A 24,339-nucleotide genomic window follows, 5' to 3' on the forward strand; every position below is an offset into this window, starting at 1 on the left:
ATTAAGCTTTGTCAGTTCTGTGTTATCAAACTCTCTCTTGCTGTTTAAAGTCTCTGATTAATTACATACGGAGAAATAAATCTTTAAAACTCAGGGGTTAGGGGAGGGGGAGATCAAATCTTTCAAAACATGAAGTCCGTGCAGAGAGAAACAATAAAAGAGGTCCTTGGCAGTGAAAAGTTTGCAAACTACTGACCTCATCCAACACTCTCACTTTCCGACCCAGGGAAGGAAACCGAGCTGGAGAGTTTTGCCTGGATCACACAGCAGGCTGGTGACAGAGTCGGGGTGAACCAGACCTCTCTTTCCTGGACCAGTGCTTTTAGGGTTCCTACACTGTAGCATTCTCAGTTCCTTGCCCCGAATCTGTCTTTGCTTCCTGATTTCCTAATATCACTGGATGGGGCAGGGAGGAAGGAGCATGCTGCACCCAGAGGGAAGGAGACCAAGAAGAGTCCCAAGAGAAGGAAAAGCTGGAGACTAGCGACCCCCACTGCTCAGTCTGTGATGAGAAGTGCAAGTGTTCTGGGCAAAGGACCTCAGGACAGGAGCTCAAGAGGACAGCGAAGAAGGCTGACGGAGGTGGCTGAAGGAAAGTACACTGGACAGGAATAAAAGATAAAGATAGCTCTGTTTTCTGGAGGCCAGGCCTTCCTTATGAAAGGGGCATCGAGGATGTGAGACACTTACTCCACTCGCTTGTGATGGCAAATCATTGGCCCTGTTGTGTAGGATGAGTAAGAACATGGTTTAGTAGAGGCCCAGGAAAGACAAAGGGAAATAAAGGCAAAAATGCAGAATCGCCACTGATTGTGTAGGGGACACACTTGCCTATTGAGATTTCCCTGGTCTCCTCTCCCATTGTACCTATTGCCTGTCTCCATAGCTCACTTAGTAATAACAAACACTTAGATACAGTCTATTCTAGGCAACTCACTCTAGCCTCACAATGACCCTAGAAGTAGGTATTATTATCCCCATTTTATTGATGAAGAAATGGAAACAGAGAGAGGTTAAGAAATATGCCCAAGTCTCACAACTAGTAAGTGGCAGAGCTGGGATTTAGATCAAGCAGTCTGGCCCGAAATCTGCACTCTTAACCACTTGCTATATAATTAACACCCCCTGTTGAAATGTTCCTTTTCCCTCTCAGTCTCCGACTGTGAATTCCTGAAGGTCAGGAACTTGGTTTTACTCATTATTGTATCCACTCTCCTTAGTCAAGTGTCTGACATATGGTATATTCTTAACAAATGTTTGTTAAACTGAACCGAAATCCCCCTCTTTGTCTTCAAATCCTCCATATTTCTAAGATTCCAGTAGGTCCCCTAGCTGACATAGATTTTATTCCACCATCTCCACCCCAATCCCTACTCACCCAACAGGCTTCTTCTCATGAGCAGTGCCCCCACTTAGACTACTTTTATTTCTCCTTCCCTCACACCCCTAAATTCTACAGGGCCTCCCATTTGACAAGATTCTACACTCAGCAATCAGAAATATTAATTTGTTCTAATATTAACAGCTTATAACTTGTTGCCTCTCTTAGTGGGATTTCCTAACCCAAATGGAAAAACACAAATTCATTAATTCAGACAATTCAACAATTCTTTACAGTCTGATTCATGGAAGGTTAGGGCAAGGCAGGATTTTAAAGGTCATCATGTTCAGTCTCCTCATCCTACAAAGGAAGAATCTGAGTCCTGGAGGGGGAAGTTACTGGTTCTCCATCACGCTGCCAGTTAGAAGCAGAGCCAGCTCTCTTTACTGATGGATAGGAAATGGTCCTTCCCTTCAAGGACTTTGTGATGGAAAGATTGCTGCAGGTACTAGTAGGGGTGGTGTTGGGAGTAGAAAGACCTTCTCAAATCATTCCATGTAGATGGCCACCTACTTGGTTGTCCCCTGCTTTGGACACCTAGTGGTGGTTCCTAGCAATCTGGTCCAGAGTTGGGGAGCCTGCAAAAGTAAGGAAGCTGTGATAACAGCTAGAAGCCAAATATTGCAAGGACCTCACTTAATGTGTGCTTATGGTTTCAGTACAAGTAGCAGCAACTTTCTGCAAACTCATTTTAAGATCTTTGAATTGACAGAACAGATCAAGAAGCAGGCATTTATTTGTTTCAAGTCTTGGGTTTTGGGGAACATTTCAGTTGAGTAGGTTTTTATTTTAGGTAGTCCTCTCTGTTGGCTCCCTGTAAAATGCTGTTTTTCTTCATGGCTCCATTCCCGTCTTTTCACTTGTACACTTTTCCTGACTGATCTCATCCATTCTCATGGCTTCAGCTTCTGACTTGGCCCTCAAATCCTTACCAACTGGCAGTTTTCTCCCCTGAGCCCCAATCGCTATATTGAATGCTTTCTGGACATCTTCACCTGGGTGACCCACAGTCTATTAGACTCTATAACTTTTAGGAAGGCTTCATCAATCCTTTTCTCCAAGGCCTACCCTATACCTACTACTCCAGGTTGATCAATATCCTGTGAGGTACTCTCATAGCACTCTGTGCCTACAATTTATTATTACCGATAATAGTTGTGAGGGTCAATTTTATGTTTCAGCTTGACTGAGCTATGATGTGCCCAGATATTTGGTCAAACACTCTGGGTGTTTCTGTGAGGGTGTTTGGGGATGAGATTAACATTTAAATCGGTAGACTGAGTATAGCAGATTGCGCTCTATAATATATGTGGGCCTCATCCAATCAGTTGAAGTTCTGAATAGACAAAAAGCTGCCCCTCTCCCAAGTAGGGGAGAATTCTCCTGCCTGATGGCCTTTAAACTGGGACATCACTTTTCCTGGTTCTACAGCAGCCTGCTGGCTTTGGGACTTGAATGGGGACATCGATGCTGCAGATTTTGGACTTGCCAGCCTCCATGGTCACCTGAGCCAATTCCTTACAATAAATTTCATAAATTCTATTGATTCTGTTTCTCTGGAAAACCCTGGCTAATACAATAGTGACAGCTATTTATTGCCTTGTTTTACTATGTGCTATAAGCACAAACACATCCTAACTGCACTTAACATTCTCTACAACCATACGTGGCAGGTATTATCTCTATCTTATAGATGAGGAGTCAGGTTCAGCATGGGATACTAAGTGTCCAATGTACTCTCATTCCAAAGTCCAGCACTAGGCTGCGCTGAAGGACTCTTCAATTTTCTGGTTACCTGTGTGTCCCTTTCACTGAACTGGAGGTTTCCTTTCCTCTCTCTGCATCACTCAAATTCATTAAATCCTAAAAAAGAATATTTTACCTTTTCATCCAAGTTGCTTATGACAGATATTCCAGTCATCTGAGGAAGAGAAGTTAGGGAAAGTGGTAGAGAGCACTAGAGGCCCTAAATTTTGGGTCTGCTGTAACGTGTTACCACAGAACTCTAAATATAAAGTGATGGAAACGTCCCATGACCAACATTCCCAGCACAATGCTTCATGCTTACTAATGTCTTCCTTGCCAAGATTTTCAAGTCTGTCCATTAATTAACTTTTAAATTTTAACCCTGAGAACTCTAGTTTTATGATGAAAGTCAGTGGAAAATAGAAGGAGCTTCATTCATTTATTTATTTATCCATTCATATCTATTGAGTCACTACCATTTGTAAGTATTGGGCTAGGCATTAAGGTTGACAAATATTTCTAAATTATTGATACAGGTAGATCTCTTTTAATGAGAGTATATGTTCCTATATGTTACCAGGCATACTTTATTTTCAGAAATAGAAATGAAATGAGATGTGCTATACAAATACAAGATATGTTTTTTTAGGAAATTTGAAGACATTGAAGGTTTTTGAGCAGTATCTGAAGTCTGGCAGCATTCTGCAGAATGAATTAGAGAAAAGACAGAGAGACTGACGGCAGGGACATAAATTAAGAAGTCATTGCAATAAGTTGGAGAATGTTGTAATTAGGCAACAAGTTAATCATGTTCTGGCCTCAGGTACTGAAAGCAGAAATGAAAAGGAGGTGGGGTGGGTGAAAAAGTATTGCAAAGGAAGATTTGGCAAGATGTGGTGACTAGCAGATGTTAAGGGAAGGAAGACAAAGTGACTCTAGGAGTCTGAGTATGGGTGACTAGAAGAATGGAACTTTGGAAGGAGGGAATGATTTGGCGGCAAAAGCCCTGTTTCAGATACACTGAATGTGTGGGAATGTGGTCTCTGGGAGGGGCTGCCCGGTGAGAGATTGGTGAGGTGCAATGTAGGATTACCCAAACCATGTCTTCCTCTTCCATTCAATTACCCCTTTAGTTGATTCACAAGAATACTATACAATCATTTAAAATGATGTACTTGGAAATATATTTATTTATTAACATGAAATGAAGTTTGCACATTAAGTGGAAAAAAGTAAATAGAATAGTCTGGAAGGACTTACCCCAAATGTTAACAGTGGTTGCCTTTGGGTGGTAGGATTATGGTGATTTTTTTCCCCCTTCTTTATGAATGGCATTTTTAAACGTTTGGCATAAATATGCTATTTTGCCCTCATCTGAGACTAGTCCCAGATCAAGGACTGAATGAGCTCTGCTGTTCCCTTTAGTCTGTGTGGCTCACATCCTCCTGGGCTGGTGTCTGAGAGCTTCCCACAACTCTCCCCCTGAAGGACATTCCCACCCTGCTTACGGGGCAGCCAACAAAACTGCAGTGGCCACAGCTCAGCCAGCCTCCGCATCAGTCCCCTCCCTGATGGCAAAGCTCCCCACGTGCAATGTGTGGCTGTGACATCGTTGGGGCTGTCATCCTAGGAGGCGGCCTTCTCTTTGAAGAAGTCAGGCTAAGAAGCCACGTGAGAAGAAGTGGTGAGGGGAGCTTTGATCCTGTCAGAACACAGGAAGCTCAGAGCCTGTTTCTCCTGAATGAGCAACGAGACCTCTCAGTGGCCTCAGGTGGCCCTGCCCAATCTCTCTTCTCTCTCCCCATTACCCAAGAACTCTCTGAGTGTGGAAGACTTTCCCCAGGCTTTCCTGATGCAACAGAATGAGCGCGGGATGGGCACCAAAGCACGAGAATTTGCATTCTTGCTCCACCACCTCCTAATCGAATGTGTGCCAGGCACTGTCACTCTATGTGTATTAACTCATTGAATCCTCACGCCACCCCTAAGAATCTGGTGACGATTATGTTACTGTTTCTCCTGGCCCCAGAGAACTGCTGAGTTCTCCCCTCACCCTGACCTTCTCTCTGGCTGCTACCCTACAATGCTCCTCCATCTCAGCTAAGCTCCTGCCAAAACTGTCTCTAGCTTCTCGCTCAAGTTTGCTTCTCATCCCACTGCAATCCTCTTCCCTCCAACTGCATCGGTAGAGTCCCTCAGTAATCTTCAGGCTGCCAACTTCTATGTATATTTTTCCTCATTTTACATCATCTCTCTGTGCATTTGATTAAGTTGACCAGTATCTCTTATTTGGCTTCCAAGATATTCTCTGTTTCCCCCCACTCCCTCGCCCTATATTATTAACCTTGTTGAGACTCCACGTCTCTAGGAAACCATCTCGGATTCCTGCCTACCTTCTGTCGAGCCAATGACACCCTCTTCTGTGTTACCTCTGGACCTTGCACATGTCCTCTTTGTTATACTTATCACATTACATTATAATTTGTTGACCTGTGTCCCCTATTAGGCAGAGTGCTCCTTAAGGGCAGAAATCATACTCCATTTCTCTATTCTAAGTATTTAATACATAATAGGTCCTCAATAAATTGCTTATTAAATAAATAACTGAGTAAATTGATGAGAACGGCCAGGCACACAAATAGCTCATTTAATAAATTTGCTAAGGAAAGCCAAAAGGTGGTTGGAAACGGGAACAAATGGTAGAGAAATGTGGTTTTGCGTGTGTGTTCGTTTTATTTGGGGGGTGGCTAAGACCTGAGAAAAAGTGGCCCCAGGAGAGAGAAGAGGTTTTTAGGATAGGGGAGAGCTAATCATGTTTGCAGACTGAGGGGGAAAGCCCGTGGTAAAGGAAGAAGCAAGGAATGGGTTTGGGGAAAAGGCTGAACAAGGGTTTGTGAAGAAAATCAGGACAGGCCCCAAAGCATAGGTGGAAGGATTAGCCATGGACAGAGGAGAAGCCAGGGCTGTCCCCTCACCAGCTCGACCCTGCCCTTCTCAGCGGCCACCGGTTCCTTTGCCAGCCCCCTCAGCTGGGGCTCCCACCTCCTCAGGCACCAGCTTGTCTGCTACCACCTCAGCTGCCTGCACCGCCAGGACCCAGCACGGGGGTAGCAGGTGATGCTTCTCTGCTCGGTAATTCCTGAGCTCTACTGGCACGGTAGCCATCAGATGCTAATATTTCCTCTCTTCGACCACAGAACAAGGCCTTGGTTCTGTTACAGCCACCCTAACCCCAGAATGCCTTCCTTTGACTTCCTCCTACTTATTATCGTTCCCTCCTTAGCTCTTAGGCCTGACAGTCAGAAAACATTGTGGGAGGGCTTCCCTGGTGGCGCAGTGGTTGAGAATCTGCCTGCCAATGCAGGGGACACGGGTTCGAGTCCTGGTCTGGGAAGATCCCACATGCTGCGGAGCAGCTGGGCCCGTGAGCCACAATTACTGAGCCTGCGCGTCTGGAGCCTGTGCTCCGCGACAAGAGAGGCCGCGATAGTGAGAGGCCTGCGCACTGCGATGAAGAGTGGTCCCCACTTGCCACAACTAGAGAAAGCCCTCGCACAGAAACGAAGACCCAACACAGCCATAAATAAATAAATAAATATTTTAACGAAAAAAAAAGAAAAAGAAAACATTGTGGGAAATATATACTGGGCATGAAATATATACTGGGCATGAAACGGTCAAAGAAAACTCTTAGTGTGTGTGTGTGTGTGTGTGTGTGTGTGAGAGAGAGAGACAGAGAGAGAGAGAGGGAAAGAGGGAGAGAGACGGTGGTGTTGGGGGGGTGGGTTCTAATGGTGAAGAATTTGTTTTTAGCTCAGATCTCAGTCAGGAAGTTATTCACTCCAGCAAAGGCACTAAATAGATTGGGTTAGAAAACAAAGATGGGTCACTGAATGCTCGGAGAAGTGTAAAGAGCCGTCTGGATCTGCAGCCTCTTGCAATTTAAGAGTGAGAAGCTGCTCCAGAATAATAATCAGGGTAGGCAGACAGGATTTTACAGAACTTTATATCCAATTATTCATTTGACAAATATCTGAGTGCTTACTATATGCCTGGCACTGTGCTAGACACTTAGAGGTAGAACACTCAACAAAACAGATCAAAATCACCACCCTCGAGGAACTTACATCTAGTGTGGGGAGACCAAAAATAAACATCTGAAATAGGTAAATGATACGGTGTGTTTGAAGATGATGAGTACTATGGAAATCCATAGACTCCAGCATGGCCCCTAGTGATCCCACCTCCTGGAAACACAACTTGTGTTTCCTCCCACACTAAATAGGTCTGGCCTGTGAGACTGATTGGATACTGCAGAAATGATGGCATGTGACTTCCAAGGCTAGGTTATAAAAGACATGGCAGCTTCGGCCTGGCTGTCTCTTAGATTGCTTGTTCTGGGGTAGCGGTTGCCATGTCATGAGGCATACACTCAAGCAGCCCAGGGAGAGGTCCACGTGGGAGGAAACTGAGACTTCCTGCCAACAGCCATGTGAATAAACCATATTAGAAATGAAGTTTCCAGCCCCAGTCAAGTCTTCAGATGACTGCAGTCTGGGGCGACATGTAACTTACAACCTCATAGGAGATCCCAGCCAGAACCACCTAGAACTCCCTAATTCCTGACCCACAGAAACTGTGAGAGATAAGACATTTCTATTGTTGTTTGAAGCTACTAAGTTTGGGGGTTACACAGTTACTGTGTAACTATTACTGTTACACAGTAATAGTTAATACTATTATTAACTATTAGTAATTGTTATATAATAGTAATAGTTATTACTATTATAATAGTTACTGTGTAACTATTACTGTTACACAGTAATAGTTGACTAATAAAAAAAAAGTCAGGAGTGACAGCAGGTGGGATGGCGGTGCAATTTTAAATAGGATGGTCAGGGTACACCTCGCTTCAAAGGAGACACTTGAGCAGAGATTTGAAAAGCGGTCTGGGAAATAGGCAGGCAGATATCTGGGGAAGAGCATCATGGGCAGAGGAAACAGCCAGTCCAAAGCCCTGAGGAGAAAAAATTCTTGGAGGATTTGAGGCGCAGTTAAGGACTGTGTGGCTAGAGTGGAGAAAGAGGGGGAGAGAAGTTGGTGATAAGGTTGGAGAGGTAATGGGGGAGGGACAGTGGCTGATCATGAGAAATGAAAAATGACTATTGGATTTAGCTCCATAGAAGTCACTGTTGACCTTGATAAAAGTAGTTTCAGTGAACTAATGGAGATGAACGCCTGCTTGGAGTGGGTTTCCAAGATAATGGGAGAAAGGAATTGGAGGCAGCAACTCTTTCAAGGAGTTTCAAGGGGAAAAGAGAAATGCAATGTAGCTGCAGAAGAAAGTGGGTCAAGAAAAGATTTATTTTTCAGATGGGAGAAATAACAGCATGTGGGCATGCTGATGAGAATGAGCCAGTGACAGTGGATGATGGGGAGAAGTGCCGGAGTGACGTGCTTGAGTAGGTGAAAGGGGATGGGATTGAAGGCATACGTGGAGGAGCTGGACTTACAGAGGAGACAGAGGGCTCATCTTAGGAAAGGTCGGAAGGCAGAATATGAAACAGGTACTGGAGAAGGGCAGATGTCATGGTGGGAGGCTGTGGCAGTTCTTGTCTGATTATTTCTCTTTGCTCATTGGAGGAAGTCAAAGATTATAGTAGCAATACAATGATAAAAACTGTGTATAAAATGAACCAGCATATAACAAAGATAGAATAAAGGCCCCAGCAGAAGAAAAACACATCTCAGTACAGTCTGTTGTTTAGAAACAATGGCATGGAACATAGAAGATAATCTACAGAACTGGGATAACAGAATTAGGACTTCAACAAGAACACAGGGGATTCTCTCAGCCAGACCTAAGGACTTTTACCAGTTCCTTAGAGTCTCCTTAAAACTTTCATAGTTTACATATGCACTTACGTGTGAGTTAGCCATATGGTAAGATGTATAAAGTTTTAATTGCAGAATGTGAGTTATATCATTCTTAATTTTCGCATCTTCATCAAGACCTAAGGTAAAAAGATTTTTTTTTAGGTCTTGCTATAGAAAGATATCTGGATTGGGTGGATCTTACCTGATTTTGGAGTCAACATGTGGGTGTCCAAAGTTCTTGTCCTGAGGTTTTACCAGGAAGGTATACTATACTCTATATCATCATGTAATGTTATGCTCAAAATCATCCCTCCAACTCACCCAAACAGCATCCTTGGATTGAATTGGTACCTTTGTCTGTCCCTTTCCTCCAGCTAAAATGTTTTAGTTTGGGACATTCAAATGTATCCTTCTTACTGCCTGCAATTATTAAAATGAGGACCAATCATTAGCTCTGACTGGTCCTGGTCCCCTCTCCCTTTGGGTTCATTAAGCCCACATTCAAACAGAACCCATGGCCAGATGCCCTAAGTGCTCTGACATGCTTTGTTATGCTTGAGCTCCCTAAACAGGCAAGCAGCTCAGCTCTTCCGTCCTGGACACTCCCACACCGTTTTGTTCCATAAACTGAGGGGAGGATAATTCTTTTTTATTAAGACCCATCTAGGATAAGTTAAATAGCCTGCTGATTTCCCCCGAAATACCATGAGTTATCTTCAAGTCTCCTTAGGTAGCACTGAGGGAGGTTGGTGGAGAAAGAGGCAGGGGGAGTGTTTGACTCATGTTTGAGAATTGTTCTACAATAAAGAGATTAAAAAAAAAATTAGATTCCTTCTGTATGTGACTTTCATTCAAACACAAAGCTTCTCTTTAAGTAAAAAAAAAAAAATCCTATTATGCTTACAATTGTGCATTACCAAAAGCCTCAAATTAAATTGCAAGAGAATTGAGAAAATAGGACTATTAAAATATTTGAATAATTTACTGGAGTTGAGTGAGGAGGAAAAAAGACTGTTCCAGCTTCCTCCTACCTTCTATCCCCCTCTCTTCCCCCCCCCCACTCTCTTCCTCTGTCTGTCTCTCACATTTTGACAGGGGAAATAGCTTTGGAGAATGATATGAGGGGACCTAGGGAACGTGATCCTGCCATGGCTTTAACTGGCTGCCATATTGACCCTCAGATGGAGTGCAGAGTTTGTCCTCTATCCTGCTCTACTCCTCCTTTTCATATCATTCCAATTGGAATCATCCATTGTACATGCATTGAGTTCCTACTATGTCTAAAGCACTATGGAAAGACGTAGTCTCCTTAGAAGGAAAAATTACACATGAAATAAGTAAAGCACTAGATTTTAAAAGTCTATACATTTAAAGACACCATATAATGTTATGAGCGGAAGACAGAGGAGAACTAAGATTTTTCCTTTGCCTCCTATTTTCCAGGCACAGAGCTACAGGATTTATAATCTCTCATTTACTCTTCACATTAAAACCATGACATAGATACAGCTCACTTTTACAGTTAGTGGGAAAAAGTCTTGGGAAGGATGAAGAACTCACCCAAGGCTGCACAGATGGTAAGGAAAAAGACGTCACTTTCAATGAGAATAGATGAATATGCCAGAATTTTAAAGATCAACAGGAAGGAGAGGGGAGAGCAACCTGGGTTGAGCTGAGGAATTCCTGGAGCCAGCTGTAAGCAGTGGAAGGCTTCTGTCAGGGAACAAAGTCAAAAGTCCATTATTTATCCCATAATGGATCCTACCCACAGTGCGACATCCATTATGGGATAAAGTCCTGCCTTTGCTGGAAAACACAGAATCACTAGATCCAGGACTTGTGAGGGAGAAGAGTCTCAAACTCACTACCATCCAACATCTATTAAAATCTAGACCAGCAGATCTTACTGAACTGGTCCCCTGGAGAACTGCTTTTACTGAACTGAGCTTTGGTATGGTTACCCCAAACGAATTCCATCCCAGTGTAGACCATCAGGATTGTTGAGGAACTCCCCTGTCACATTATATAAGATCTTCTTTATGAGCTTGAGAAAATTTTTCTTTCTGGTTTTAGGAATAAGTTGAATATACATATATATTCCTGATATCTATAACCTATCAAGAATGGGTTGTTATGGCTTGTTTTTACCTCATGACCCCTGTGAGCTGGGCAGTTAGCTCCTCTCTTTCTGATTGATCTCCAGAAAGCTTGGACCAACTGGCAGCCTACCAGCAGCCAAGAGCTGGGACTCTTAGGGATCTATATATATTTGTATCCCCCTTATTCCTCACCCTTATTTTTCCTTTCTTTTATTAATCTGCTTTTAATTTAATTTAATATTTTACATAAATTTAGTATCTTATCTTGATCAACTGTATCTCTATGAGCATCTTAAATCCTTTTTCAGAACAGGGGAGAGAAGGAGGAAAGAAGGAAGAAAGGTGGAGGTAAGGAAGGAGAGACTACTAAAAGTCCCAGGATACCATGAAAGTCTAAGTCAGAAAGGGCAGCCACCTCTTAACAATCACAGGGTAATGAATAGTACGGAGCCAAACAAAAGTCAAGAATAGAAACTGAATCAGATTTCTATTTCAGCATCAGAGCTGGTCCATTGCAGAAGCCATGAAGGACAGAGCAAGGACTCTGTGACCCCACCCAGATTTCCCAGTGCAGCAAGGTGGGGTGGTGGGGGGAATAGAAGAGATGAAATGTCACTTCTTTATTGCTGGTCATTAATAATGATTTGGAAATGCCAGATCATTCATATTATCCTTAGATTAAGCTTCTTCAAGTTTCAGTGATTTTGTTAGACCTATGGCATGGAAGTCTATATTTATATTTCCATAACCTGGAAATGCTCAAATTCTGTGGCTTTTTAACACCCCAATAACAATCGCCCAAGCCCCTGTCCTCTATGGCTGCAGGAAGTCTAGCCTCTTATCAGGCTCACCTTCTCAAGTATTGAGAAGTGGTCACTGAGAAAAGCTTACTTGCCCCATAAATCTTCTCTGTCACATGTCATCTCAGCCAGAGCTCTTGCCCCAGAACATCAAGGTGCCAAGACCCTGCTTTCACCTCTTGTCATCTCAGAACTTGATCTTCCAGGAATAGCAGCTCACTCCACACACTGTGTCTTAAGTGTGGGCACAAACATGTTCTTTAACTCCCCAAACATGGCTCACACTGGACAAGGGACGTGCAACAGAGGGAGTAGCTGATACATGCCATCACCTCTCCATGATCCCAACCTCAGCTCCACCTCCACCAGACCCAGAGCTCTTCCCCTCTTCCGTCCAGAGCCCACCTCGTTTCTCTGCCTCTCTACATGGGAACATCCACTGTCTCCTGCCCTCTTACAGGGTACATTGTGGTTCTTCCTTGGTGACAAAAATGGCCTGTTTGGCATTAAATAAAAGCACGCAGCACACCAACCACCCAGGCCAGTTTGCTGCTGGTGTGTAGCAGGAAATCAGGCTTGTGTGGCCCAGCTGCTGTCCCCCGGTCCCCAGGTCTTAGAGTGTAAATGCTTGAGCAAAAACCCCACCCATGCCTTGCATGCACTCACGTTGTTCACAATAGCACAGCTCAAATGCAAGTGTAGAAGAAAATGTTCTAATACTGCAGGTAATAGATCACACTCCAGATAATCCAAACAGCGTACTTAACACGTCTGAAGCAGGCTTCCCCAGGGACAATGAATGGATACTTGCCTTACATCTACCTGACCAAATCGATCACTAAAAGGACCCTCTCAGGACAAGAGCGGGTATTCTCATACTCCAGCTTCCCCACCCAAGAGGCAGAAGCTGCTGCCAGCCCTCAGCTGGCAGTTTTCCAGCTCCATCACGGTTAAAACCCATTCTCTACCAGGCAACATATTACTCCTTTATGACTCCTTCATTGTGTCTATTTCTGATTCTGGTTCTAACATTCTTTAAGGCAGCAAAAGATCTCACATACCAAACTCGAATATCTAAAAATGTCCAAACCTACCGGTAAACTAAATCTTTAACGTCATAAGCAATGCAGTGGTGCTTGTGATATGTTGTTACTTATGCTTTTTTTTTTTTTTAAGATTTATTTATTTTATTGATTGATTGATTGCTACGTTGGGTCTTCGTTTCTGTGCCAGGGCTTTCTCTAGTTGCGGCAAGCGGGGGCCACTCTTCATCGCGGTGCGCAGGCCTCTCACTATCGCGGCCTCTCTTGTTCCGGAGCACAGGCTCCAGACGCACAGGCTCAGTAGTTGTGGCTCACGGGCCTAGTTGCTCCGCGGCATGTGGGATCTTCCCAGACCAGGGCTCGAACCCGTGTCCCCTGCATTAGCAGGCGGATTCTCAACCACTGTGTCACCAGGGAAGCACCAACTTATGCTTTTTTAAATGAAAACTTGATCATTTCAGTTTAAGGCTGTGTCTCCATATATAGTCAGTTGAATATGACAATAAGTAATTGTTTTCTAAACTTCATAATTTTTAGTGACTGAGTAATGGATCAGTCTCTGAGTGAGTCATTCCAGGTATCCTAATGACTAGAATAACTATGTGAGTTTTGCTGACTTGAGTCAGGCTTCTAAAGCTTGGACGCTCCTGGGGTACTGATAAGATAGGCTCCCTGAAACTGAAGACCACACCCCAAATTCATAATGAGCTTCCCAAGTGCAGCCACGGTTTGAGGACCTTCCTGAGCCATCACTAGCCTCTCTCTTTGACACCTCTTTAACAATAGCAGCACTCAGGTGCCAGTTAAGGACACTTCACTGAATAACAAGGACCTTTCTTACAGAACATCCTAAGATTTGTTTTCAGCTCTTGACCACTTGCTTCTGTTTGTGTTGGCTCATTTATCGAGTTGCTACTACGTGCCAATCTCTGTGATAAGCTATTATGTATGTTATCTATAATCTTTAAGAAAATCCTGTGAGATGAACATCATTTTCCTATTTTACAGATGATAACATGCAATTCATAAAGTTTAAATGCCTTGCCTAAGGACTTATAGAAGTAAGTGGCAAAACCAGGATACAAATGCAAATCTTCCTAGATCCAAATCTTTCACTTTTTCTTATTTCTGTTCTGGGTATTTCCTGCTGGCTTATCAGAGAATAAGTATTAGTGGCCACTTGTGTAAGTCAGTGTGCAATAATAAGAGATACCACACAGTAATTTGAACAGGTGAAGTTTAATATAAAGAACTGTTAACTACATCAGGGGATTGGAATAAAGAGAAATTGTCTAGTAAAAAAATAAAGAAGAACTCATATCTCAATGATAAGACAAACTACTTATTATTTTTTTAATGGGCAAAGAATTTGAATAGATATTTCACCACAGAAGATATATGAATGGCTGGTAAGCACATGAAAAGATGTTCAACATCATTAGTCATTAGGGAAACGCATATTAAAACCACAATGAGATATCACTTCATACCACTAGAATGTTTATAATACAAAAGACAGATAATACCAAGTGCTGGAAAGGATGTGGAGAAACGAACCCTCATATATTGCTGGTGGGAATGTAAAATGGTGCGGCTACCTTGGAAAACAGGGCGGCAGCGTTTCTTAAAAAGTGAAAGAAAAACCATGTAACCCAGTGATTCCATTCCTAGGTATTTACACAAGAGAAATGAAAACATATGTCCACACAAAGACATGAACGTGAATGTTCAGAGCAACATGATTCATAATAGCCAAAACCTTGAAACAAATCAAATGTCCATCAACTGGTGAATGACTAAATAAATGGGATCCACCCATACAGTAGACTATTATCCAGCCATAAAACAGAATGAAGTACTGAAACAAATTCAATGTAGATGAACTTTGAAAACATTCTGCAGAGTGAAGGAAGCAAGAGATAAAAGATCACATATTGCATGATTCCATTTACACGAAAAGTTCAGAATAGACAAATCTGTAGAGAAAAATAGTAGATTAGTGGTTGGCTGGGGTGGAGAATGGGAATTGACTAAAAGTGGGTATGAGGGATTTTTGTGGGGTGATGGAAATGTTGATAAAGTTGGACTGTGATGACGGTAGTACAGGTCTGTAAATATACTAAAAATTATTGAATTTTACACCTTAAATGAGTAATTTTTTTAAAGTAAAGAGAACTTTAAAGAATACAGGAAAAGTAGATATGAGGAGCAGCCACTACCACAAGGGCTCAGAGCACTCCCAGAGGAGCACGTCCCACCCCACCCCCCCCACCCCCTCAGCACTCCTCCCGTCACCTGCCTTGCCTCCAACTTCAAAGAAATTTGAAGCAATCAGACATGAATTCCAACTTCCCACCTTTTTACTTGCAACCTCCTTCTCCTGTTTTCTCCAGACCCAGAGGGTGAAGGGTCCCTTTTCCCAATCTAAGCTGGTCACGTGCTCCTCATCCCATCCTGCGCTGTCCTCCCGGGCTCTGCTCCACACTTAATCCACACACACCCCCACCCCCCGCCTCAAAGTCAGCCTCTCCTTCTCCACTGCCCTCTGCCCCATATCAAAATGCACACACCTCCTCCATCCGAAGAAAAAGAAAACGTCCTCTGCAATTCTGCCACTCCTTCCACTACTTCTTTGTCTTCTTTCCTTCTTAACTTCTCAGAAGAATGGTTGGCAACCACGCATCTCCATTCTTCTCCCATTTATGTGTCAATTCACAGACATAAGGCTTCTGCCGCTTACCCTTCAACTATTGCACTCTGAAAACAAGACAATGACCTCTTCCCAATTGCCCAATCAAATAGATTCTTTTTTCGGGCCTCATCTGATTTGCCCTCTCTGACCGCTCCCTTTGAGGAGCTCTCTTCTCCCAGAGTTTCCCCTGGCACTTGCCACTGTGCCGACACCCCTTCTGCCTGGTGCTCCCTAGTATTCTGACTTTGGCCCCATTCCCTTCTCAGACCACATCCCTCTCCAGGGCCATCTCTTCACTTCCATGGCTTCATCAACCACCTCAGGGCTGGTGGCTTTGCAAACTCTGTCTCCAGACCAGGCCTCGCCACTGAGCCTGGGAGTCAGAGATCCAACTGCCTTCTACATCTCTCCATCTGGGTGGTCTCCCAAAACCTGCTTCTCCTCCAGGGCTCCCTCTACCCATAAATGTCACCACTAGCTACCTAGTTTCTCAACCAGAAACCTTGGGACCATCCTAGTCGTCTTTTGCTCCCTCACTCCCCGTAATCAAATCACTAAACTGTATTGTTTTTATAATACAATTCGAAAATCTCTCTTTAAAACTGACCCTTCCTTTCCATCCTCAGTGCCACTGCCTGGCTAAGAAGCAATATCACGTGTAGTGTTTTTTGTTTTTTGTTTTTTTAAACCCAGACATGGAATTAGCATCACTGGCGCAGAATTGATCACCTCTGAGGCTGGAGCCCCTTCAGTAATGCTGATGGGGAGCCTGGTTTGGACCCTCTGCACTGGGTCAGGGTTTGTCATAGAACAAGAATCACGAACCCAGTCTAGAAGATCCAGGCAGGTCACCCTCACTGGGGTGGGGTAAAGCTGGGGAGGCACGCAGACAGCGGAGAGGTAGGGACTGACCTGAACTGGAAAACACGTGCCCTGTCTGAAGGCAACGATGTTCCTCTGCTCCAGTCAATTACAATGTGGAAATGCAGGCTTAGAGTTGCCGAATATTCTAATTTCCCCCTCAAAGCTAGAAATTCAGATTTTTATCTAAAAATCTTCCTTTTACAATGTTGGAAATGAGTTCAAAAGATTTTTTTTAAAGCATCATGTAGAGTCAAACAGAGTATATCTACAGGTCTGAGAGGACTTGTCTGTGACTTCCACCATAGAAGGTTTTCTATCTGGGGAGGGACGTGGGAGAAGCAGTGTTTTGAGAAGACGTTTCTGGTAGCAGTGTGCATGGCCTCGACTGCAAGGAAAAGGTGAAGGCAGGGAAAACTAGCTGCGAGCCCAGGTACGGAGAGCAGTGGACCCGGACTAGGGGATGGCCGTGGAGCGCGAGCGTGCCATGGATATCCCCCACGCCACAGACCAACCCAACAAGACCCAACCAGAGATGAGGACTTCGTGGCATCATTTTCCAAAGGAACCCAGTGCAGTCTGAGTGCCTGCCTCCATTTCGAAGTCCACTCACCTACTGACATTTGCCTGCATTCCTCAGCCCCACCCCCACCCTTTTGAGGCGCCCGAGGGACGACCTTGGCGCTGTCCACGTGGCACTGACGAGGAAGCGTGCCCGCTGGTCCCAGAAGTGCCATCATCTCACTCCGTTACCTTATGCAAATGGCAGGCTCGCAGAGCCTGCTTCTCCATCTGGACACCCAAAGGGAAGCCTTCTGGACAACCTAACCTTCCTCTCAGAGACAGTGAACGGAGCAGTGAGGAAACGTTCGCAAAGCCTCCACACCCACCTGTTTGCAGAGGGAAGGAGAGTTGCTATCTAAATTATTAAGGAGCCGGACCTGAGCCGAAGGGAGTCATGGAAACTTCATTATTATGCGTGGTGTGTGGCTGTCTTTTGAATATTCTGCTTGCTTGGTTTCTAATTTCCTTTTCCTACGGAAGTCTTTTCTCCCTCATAAATCTTTGCATCTCAATGTTCTTTCTTCCTTTGTGTTCTGAACTGGGAGTTCTCACAACCTCTCCAGGGTTAATCTACTCCTCCAAACATTGCTGGCTCTGAGCGGCACTAGGGGCGATTTCGAAGAGTCCTGCAGGGAAGGGAGTGGAGGGGGCGTTGAGGAGAGTGTGGTGGGCAGGGAACCCTCCCGTCGCACCCTCTGCCTCTCCCAGCTGGCCAAGGAAACACTCTCCAACCGTTCTCCAGAACAAACAAACCAAGTACCACAAGCGTGTTGTGAATCTGACAGCAGGCTGATCACAGAAGCAGGACTTCCTATCCGCCCCGCCCCCGCCCCCACCCCCGCCGAATGGCACACCGCCCAGAATCAGCAGCAAGTGCCCTCTAGTGGGAATCAGAGGCACCCTACCTGAGAGGCAAATTCTCACGTCCTCTCTGAAATGGGGACTCAGAGAGCCTTGGCATATGACGCTGATAAATGGAATATTTACAAATGGAATGGAATATTTATAAATAGAATATTTCCTGTCATGTCAATAAACAAAGGATGTCACAGTCACCAATGATTGCCGCCCTCCAACGTGAGCTGGTGAGCCCTGAGGAAACTCAGGGCTGAAAAAAATATCTGCCATCTAGCAGCCATCAGATTGCAGCCACTCCTTGCGGCAAGCCCTGAAGAAGCTCAGGATGTGAAAATACAGGCCCCAGATAATCTAAGGTGCATATCAAAGGAATGATTTCAGTGAGCCCAGACTCTTGCCTCTTCCCCTACACAGAAAAGCACTAAATTCCTTAACTTGAGAGAGCTGGTTTTCTTTATATAACAATAAACTTTTGACGTTCCCAATTATCTGCTCTTTGTTGCAAAACTCCTATATATCCTGGCTCTTCCCCTTGCCTGCTCAGAGCAGTTTCTCAGAGCTATCTGAAACGCCGTCTCCCGATAAAACTTAACTCGCAACTCTCACGTTGTGCGTATATTTTTTTAAGTCAACAATACAAAAAACAAACAAACCCCCCAAAACTGGTGTCTTCATCACTAAAAGCCAGAGAGGAAGGCGTCCTTTGGTATCAAGAGGAATCTCACGTATGAGCAACTGTGTGCCACTCTAATTAGGTCACATTCTCTGGCAGAAGCAGTACGCACGGGAGGGACCAGTGGTGACCCCTGGGTGGGGTGCCAGTGTGGGGTCACTCCACTGGCTCACTCTGGGAACCTGCTCCCCCTTCCCCCTTGCCTTTGAAATGTCTTGAAGCAGACACAGCTGTTTAAACTGGCATCCCTGTTCATCTTTGGGTGCCCAGTGCCTAAGAGTGCCTGAACGGACTTTAAATTGCTGTAAGCTTGTTAATTGCAAAATAACAGAAAATTTTCAGGGAGATCGTGGTTGCGGCTGCATTTCTACCACTCTGCTTTCTTATATAGACATCCCACTCCCCAGAGCTTTGGCCAGATAATCAAAAGAAGAGGGCTGGTGTTAGGCTTAACTTTTTATATCCTGAGGGTCAACATGGTGTAATGGGAAAATCTTGGGTTTTGGAGTTAGATGCAACTAGATTTCAATAGGAGTTCCTCCACTTACTAGTTGTGGGACCTGTAGAAGTTTTGAAAACTTTCTGCACACCAGTTTCTTCATCTTTAAAATGAAAACATTAGTACATATTTCAGAATCTATATAGTTCATTTAGCACAATGCAAACTAAATCATGCATAGACCCATATTAATGACATGGAAATTGTCGTGGTCTGAATGCGGGTTGGAAAAGAATTTCCAGACACAAGGCAGAATGTAAAGACAATAGAATTTATTAGAGGGAAGGGTCACTGCCAGAACAGTGGGCCGACTTCCTAGTAGTCTGGGAGACTACTTCCAGTTTGGGCTCAGCTTCCGAGTTGAGCCCGAACATGTGGTACTGATCAGTTTTTATAGCCAGAAAACAAAGGAATGGTCTGAGGTGAAAATTTCGTTTACTGATTGGTCGAGGCACATATACCTTCTTTCTATAGGGTGGGAATGGGACAGCCCAGATGCCTTTCCTTACTTGGGACAGGTCCTGTTGCCCAGGTGGGCGTTGCCCAGGTGGCCTCAGGAATTTCGTAACCATGCAAGCTAGTAGGGAGGGCGATTAAGAGTCCGGCAGGGGTGTAACGCTGACACTTTTTCAGGCAGGATCGTCCTTTGTCCTTGAAGCACCATTGTCCTTGGAGCACCACAGAAACTTTATGACTTGTTAAGTAAAAAAAGAAAGTTATTTGGGAGATTGGGACTGACATATATACACTAATATGTATAAAATAGATAACTAATAAGAACCTGCTGTATAGCACAGGGAACTCTACCCCACTTCGTTGTACAGTAGAAACTAACACAACATTGTAAAACAAGTATACCCCAATTAAAAAAAAATGTTATGGAAAGTGTTACAGAATGTCACCATTTTGTAAAATGAAATAACATTTTATTTTGTACAGTTGTCCCAAGTATTCTGCTGTGTTTGGGTCCACTGCTACCACATATATGCAGCATCATGATAGAAACAGGGGGACCCACCTAGCCCACTGGTCCCCTTCCACTGCTGCAGTCTCTGCCCAGCCGGTTCGTTTTTTTAAGCCTAATTTATTTATTTTTTATTTTATTTTTTTTATTATTATTTTTTGGCCGTGCCGCGTGACCTGAAGGATCTTAGTTCCCCAACCAGAGACGGAACCCATGCCCCCTGCAGTGGAAGCGCAGAATCTTAACCACTAGACCTCCAGGGAAGTCGTTTCCCCCAACCCCCGCCCCGCCCCGCTGGTTCTTTTTAAGGCCCCTCCCTTTGTGATTTAGCTCTAATGATTCCCCAGGGAGGAATCTCTGCAGGTTTACCATCACTACCTACTCACCTCCTTCCCCACAAAAGCATCCTCTGAAGATTGGCATTCCATGCCTGAGAGTAAAGAATACTGGTGAGCTGATGAGAAGAGCTGCTTTACACTTTTAGGTTTTATACGCATTTTGGGCTAATGAGAATTAATGTAATCTAAATTCACAAATTCATCTAAATTTGTGACAGAGGCACTACACTGTCACAAATTACTATTTAACCAGTAATTATCTTGTCTATAAAATGACAGAGAAAATGCACTGAAATGGGAATGCCATTGCCATGTTGTATTCTGTTAATGATAGTGAAAGCTGGTTCAACCCTCTGGAAAATCATCCAACAAGAGCCTTTAATATGGAGTACCCTTTAACCCAGTAATTCTGGGAATCTATCCTAAGAAAATAATTTAGAACACATAAAACCTTTATGCACGGGCTTCCCTGGTGGCGCAGTGGTTGAGAATCTGCCTGCCAATGCAGGGGACACGGGTTCGAGCCCTGGTCTGGGAAGATCCCACATGCCGCGGAGCGACTAAGCCCGTGAGCCACAACTACTGAGCCTGCGCATCTGGAGCCTGTGCTCCGCAACAAGAGAGTCCGCGACGGTGAGAGGCCTGCGCACCGCGATGAAGAGTGGCCCCCACCTGCCGCAACTGGAGAAAAGCCCTCGCACAGAAACGAAGACCCAACACAGCCAAAAATTAAAAAACAACAACAACAACAAAAAACCTTTATGCACAAAATGTTTACTATAGCATTATTTATGCTAGTGAAAAACTAGAAAAAAACTGGAAACAATAATAATCGTTTAAGAGGTAAGTAAATTATGATACACTCAAAGGTTGGAATAGTTACTTAAGATTGTAATCACCGGTCTCCAAAGGTGGTGGCCAATATGCATGATTTCTTTTTTCTTTCTACATAAATATTTACCTATTCTATAAGAAGTGAGAATAGTTTTGAATTTGGAAAAAATAATCTTTATTATCTAAAAAAGATAGAGTTCAGATTAAATAATCTCTAAGGTTGGGTTCTTTGGAAGCAGATGTTGAGATGGAGTTTGGTATAAGATGTTTTAGGGGTATCAGCACTGTAAAGAAAGGGAGAGGAAGAAGGATTAAGCAGAGGAAGACATTAAACTGTAGTAAAGACCTGAGAAAATCTTAGCCACCTCAGTAGGAAGTTAAGAGCAAGCAATGCCCACAAGAGTGTCCCACATTGGGTCAAAATGGCCCGACCTTTATTCTCTCAACCCTCTCAATCACCAAATGCAGGCTGCATGCAGAAGGGCATGACCTCTCTGTTGATCACACTCCCTGCAGGTGGGCAGTAAGGCTTTCCTGGAAGAGAGATCTAGGTGCTGTATTTCCATTTATACTACATCCCTCCTAGGTCCAAGTTACTATGCTCCATTTTTATATGCTTATTTATTGAACAAACATATTAAAAACAATAATGCAATCTTACATAGCACTTTTATAATGCTTTCACATATGGCATGCTTCCCTAATTTACAGTACTGAACCAAGAAGACTCTGAGGGATGTTTTTTAAAAGCACCCCCTCACAGCTTTTTCAGGACAATTGCTTTCACCGTACTTCAATAAGACCATTTCATTTAATGTTAGTGCTTCCTCTTCTAAACACATCTCTCTCCCCCTACCAGGAACCCTTCTGCTTTTCCCTGTTGGATACCTATTGCTTTAATACTGGCAAAAGTCCCTTCACTCATTGTGACATACTACCCCAACCTCTTCTTCAGGTACCTTCCTCTCTTTTTCCTACAACCTAACTGTCACCGGCTAAAGTTAGAAAATGACCAATACGTTATGCACACATGCTCTAATGACTAACGACAAAGCACTGTTCTTCCACATACACTCACATTTCAAACATGATCACCAGATATCACACCAAAAGCACACACAACAAAAGAAAAAAATTAGACTTCAAAATTTATAACTTTTGTGTATCAAAGGACACTATCAACAAAGTGAAAAAGATAACCTACAGAATGAGAGGAAATATTTACAAAGCATATACCTGATAAGGGACTGATATGCAGAATATATAAGAACTCCTACAAGTCAACAACAAAAAACAAACAACTCAGTTCAAAAATGAGCTTTTTGTTTTTGTTTTTGTTAGTTTAGTTTTTATTGTTTGTTTTCCTTTTTAGGTTCGTTTGTTTGGTTGCTCTCTTCTTTTTTGTTTTCTTTTTTTTGTGTATGTGTGTTTCTTTGTGTGTTTTTGTCTGTTTGGTTTTGCTTTTACCATGTGTCTTGGGGGTTTGTTTGTTCATTTTCTTTCTTTCTTCTTTTTTTTCTTTTCTTCCATGCTGTGTGGCTTACAGGGTCTTGGTGCTCTGGCCACGGGTCAGGCCTCAGCCTCTGAGGTCGGAGAGCTGAGTCCAGGACATTGGACTGCCAGAGAACTCCTAGCGCCAGGGAATACTAATCAGCAAGAGCTCTCCCAGAGTTCTCCATCTCAACACCAAGACCTGGCTCCACCCAATGGCCAGCAGGCTCCAGTGCTGGATGCCTCATGCCAAACAACTAGCAAGACAGGAACACAACCCCACCCATTAGCAGATAGCCTGCCTAAAGTCATACTAACCTCACAGACACCCCAAAAAACACCACCTGATGTAGCCCTACCCATCACAGGGACAAGATCCAGCTCCACCCACCAGAACTCAGGCACCAGTGCCCCCTACTAGGAAGCCTACACAAGCCACTGGAACAACCTCACCCAGTGGGGTCAGTCACCAGAAGTAAGAGGAACTGAGACCCTGCAGCCTGCAGAAAGGAAACCTCAAACACAATAAGTTAAACAAAATGAGAAGACAGAGAAATATGCTACAGATGAAGGAGCAAGGTAAAAACCCATAAGAGCAAACAAATGAAGAGGAAATAGGCAATCTACCTGAAAAAGAATTCAGAGTAATGATAGTAAAGATGATCCAAAATCTCAGAAACAAGCAGCCTCATAGCACAGGGAGATCAGCTTGGTGCTTTGTGACCACCTAGAGGGGTGGGATAGGGAGGGTGGGAGGGAGACGCAGAGGGAGGAGATATGGGGATATATGTATATGTATAGCTGATTCACTTTGTTATAAAGCAGAAACTAACACACCATTGTAAAGCAATTATACTCCAATAAAGATGTTAAAACAAACAAACACACAAACAAAATCTCGGAAACAGAATGGAGAAAATACAAGAAACATTTAACAAGGACCTAGAAGAACTAAAGAAGAAACAAGCAGTGATGAACGACACAATAACTGAAATTAAAAATACTCTAGAAGGAATCAATAGCAGAATAACTGAGGCAGAAGAAGGGATAAGTGAACTGGAAGATAGAATGGGGGAAATAACTGCCACAGAGCAGAATAAAGAAAAAAGAATGAAAAGAATTGAGGACAGTCTCAGAGACCTCTGGGACAACATTAAATGTACCAACATTCAAATTATAGGGGTCCCAGAAAAAGAAGGGGAAGAGAAAGGGTCTGAAAAAATATTTGAAGAGATTATAGTTGAAAACTTCCCTCACATGGGAAAGAAAATAGTCAATCAAGTCCAAGAAATGCAGAGAGTCCCATACAGGGTAAACCCAAGATGAAACACGCCGAGACACATATTATTCAAACTATCAAAAATTAAATACAAAGAAAAAGCAGCAAGGGAAAATCAACAAATAACTTACAAGGGAATCCCCATAAGGTTATCAGCTGATTTTTCAGCAGGAACTCTGCAGGCCAGAAGGGAGTGGCAGGATATATTTAAAATAATGAAAGGGAAAGAGCTACAATCAAGATTACTCTTCCCAGCAAGCATCTCATTCAGATTCAATGGAGAAATCAAAAACTTTACAGACAAGCAAAAGCTAAGAGAATTCAGCACCACCAAACCAGC

General features: G+C 43.6%; 1 long non-coding RNA gene across 4 annotated transcripts in view; it reads right to left on the bottom strand.

Annotated features, from left to right (window-relative positions):
• Positions 1 to 1,577: 1,577 nt before the first annotated feature.
• LOC309660064 overlaps positions 1,578 to 24,339 on the bottom strand; it is a 43,709-nt gene continuing 20,947 nt past the window's right edge. The window contains exons 4-5 of one of the 4 annotated variants that reach the window (XR_014263106.1): positions 20,444 to 20,487; positions 19,351 to 19,787 (exon numbers count right to left, since the gene is read on the bottom strand). This is a non-coding gene — a long non-coding RNA (uncharacterized lncRNA). Of the gene's footprint in view, positions 1,960 to 19,350; positions 19,788 to 20,443; positions 20,488 to 21,153; positions 21,514 to 24,339 lie in introns of those variants that run through there. The other 3 variants (XR_014263104.1, XR_014263105.1, XR_014263107.1) reach the window with 3 other exon arrangements.

The sequence above is a fragment of the Balaenoptera physalus genome, assembly GCF_965194825.1.
Source record: "Balaenoptera physalus genome assembly, chromosome: 1".
Lineage (NCBI taxonomy): Eukaryota > Metazoa > Chordata > Mammalia > Artiodactyla > Balaenopteridae > Balaenoptera > Balaenoptera physalus.